This window comes from Schistocerca cancellata, unplaced genomic scaffold (genome assembly GCF_023864275.1).
Source record: "Schistocerca cancellata isolate TAMUIC-IGC-003103 unplaced genomic scaffold, iqSchCanc2.1 HiC_scaffold_1052, whole genome shotgun sequence".
Lineage (NCBI taxonomy): Eukaryota > Metazoa > Arthropoda > Insecta > Orthoptera > Acrididae > Schistocerca > Schistocerca cancellata.
The window spans coordinates 12,501-15,000 of NW_026047052.1; the positions used below are offsets into that span (position 1 = coordinate 12,501).

The 2,500-nt window shown below is 56.8% G+C and overlaps 1 non-coding gene across 1 annotated transcript in view; it reads left to right on the forward strand.

The window, feature by feature from the left end:
* Positions 1-2,352: 2,352 nt before the first annotated feature.
* LOC126151278 (small subunit ribosomal RNA) overlaps positions 2,353-2,500 on the forward strand; it is a 1,909-nt gene continuing 1,761 nt past the window's right edge. The window contains exon 1 of the ribosomal RNA XR_007531903.1: positions 2,353-2,500. This exon is cut by the window's right edge and continues 1,761 nt beyond it. This is a non-coding gene — a ribosomal RNA (small subunit ribosomal RNA).

A 2,500-nucleotide genomic window follows, 5' to 3' on the forward strand; every position in this document is an offset into this window, starting at 1 on the left:
GTTGTGCCTTAACCTAACCCAAGTTGTGCCTTAACCTAACCCACGTTGTGCCTTAACCTAACCCAAGTTGTGCCTTAACCTAACCCACGTTGTGCCTTAACCTAACCCACGTTGTGCCTTAACCTAACCCACGTTGTGCCTTAACCTAACCCACGTTGTGCCTTAACCTAACCCACATTGTGCCTTAACCTAACCCACGTTGTGCCTTAACCTAACCCACGTTGTGCCTTAACCTAACCCACGTTGTGCCTTAACCTAACCCACGTTGTGCCTTAACCTAACCCACGTTGTGCCTTAACCTAACCCACGTTGTGCCTTAACCTAACCCACGTTGTGCCTTAACCTAACCCACGTTGTGCCTTAACCTAACCCACGTTGTGCCTTAACCTAACCCACGTTGTGCCTTAACCTAACCCACGTTGTGCCTTAACCTAACCCACGTTGTGCCTTAACCTAACCCACGTTGTGCCTTAACCTAACCCACGTTGTGCCTTAACCTAACCCACGTTGTGCCTTAACCTAACCCACGTTGTGCCTTAACCTAACCCACGTTGTGCCTTAACCTAACCCACGTTGTGCCTTAACCTAACCCACGTTGTGCCTTAACCTGCTCTGTAATTGGCATATGACACGTTACATTAATCTAGTGTTGTCTAACCACAACCCTCTGAATATAGTTCGCTACTCGCACCGCCCACCCTCTTGTGTATCGTTTCATGTTCAACACTTCGCAAGTGTTGCTTACTTTTTACATGCTCCCGCTGTACACTGTAATGTGGACGACTGCAGGATGTACATCGCCCCCCCCTCCCCCCCCCCTGCCTTCGCACGCTGGTCGTTCAGGTGCTTGCGTGTTCAATGCCCTTCGCAGCTGTTCACTGGCATTCGCATGTCGAAGCGCTCAGTCTACGTCGTGGTACGGCCTGTGTCCACTGTCCGCTGATGTCGTAAGCTTAACCCTCACATTGTACTGCACATAGGTCCGTATGTACTGAATGATACGCTGTGGCACATGTGTGACCGTACAACGACTGCGCCCAACAACAGCGAACCATACGGTCCAAATGTTGTGCACTCAGCCACGTGCCGTCTCCCCATAACAGCTACATTGCAGTGTGGTACGCCATAGAGACGTGTGGGAGTAACGGACGCCCTGGATGGCGATCAGCATGAGCCGTCTGTTGATGTAGTGGCGCGTGTATTCAAACGTAGTCGTCTCTTCTCACACAGTGTGATAGCATGGTGCACCGCGTTCCACATCTGCGACATGGTACAGATGCTGGTTGACAGTCGGTGTCGTAATGGACATCGCATACGTAGGGGGCCACCTCCCACGTGTTCTCTAGTCGTGCACATTTTGTTGCGTGTATGTGGGCAGACGTAGTGTGTCGTGGCACCTAACAGACAGGTATGCAATAATCGTTGCATTTGCAAACTGGGATGGACGTCTACGTTTGCTGGTGACGTTACGCAAATGAACAACTGGTAAACCCATTGTGGTGCGGTTGTTGTTGCTGGAGGTAAATCAGTAAGGGCAAATCTGTGTGTGAAGCGATACGCGGCGGTGGCTGGGTGGGACCGTCCCCGGCCGGTGAGGGGGGGCCGCCCGGCGTGCTGGCCGCGCGGTGCGTGGGCGCACGCGCTACAGCCGGCTGGTGGGGGCGCCCAGTGGCAGGCGCGCCGGCCGACGGACGCGGCAGGCGGCGCAGCTGCGCGCCGGGGCACCCTGCGCGCGGCGCCGGGCGGCCAAAGTGGGTCCTCGCGGGCCCGGTGCGAAGCGCGGTGGACATCTGCAGTGTGCTGGTCCGACTGAGGACTGTGTGCGTTGAGGATGCGCCGCCGCCCGGCACTCGGCGCCGCGACGCCGTCTGCTGCTCGGTCGCCCCAGCGGTTCTCGCTGGTGGTTTGTATCGCAGTTGTGCAGACGTGTTGGCACGTGCGCTGTGCTGGGAGAGTTCGCTTCGGCACCCACGTGGGGCCTTTGCCCTTCTGTGGCGCTGGCGTTGGAGCTGCCGGTCACCGTAGGTGGCGCGTGTTGTCTCCCGCCGGCAATGCCACGACAGCACGCTCCCGGGCCTCTGTCGGCAGCGGCAAGCTCAGTTGGGAGCACGGGTGGTCGCACCTAAAGCGTCTACTCGCCTAACTCCGGGCGATTGCGCCTCTCTCGAACCCGACCAAGTACTTAGGACGGCGCTGCGCGCCGCCGGGACCTGAGAGGGTTTCGAGGTGTATTGTGCAGGGGAGCTCAGCCTCCTCCTGTTTGCAGAATAATTGAGCGGACGCTTGCGTGTTCGCGCGGGCCCCTGGGACACACTCCCGGGCGGCCGGCTGCTCAGCTCTAGTTGACGCAGCTCCCTGGTTGATCCTGCCAGTAGTCATATGCTTGTCTCAAAGATTAAGCCATGCATGTCTCAGTACAAGCCGCATTAAGGTGAAACCGCGAATGGCTCATTAAATCAGTTATGGTTCCTTAGATCGTACCCACGTTACTTGGATAACT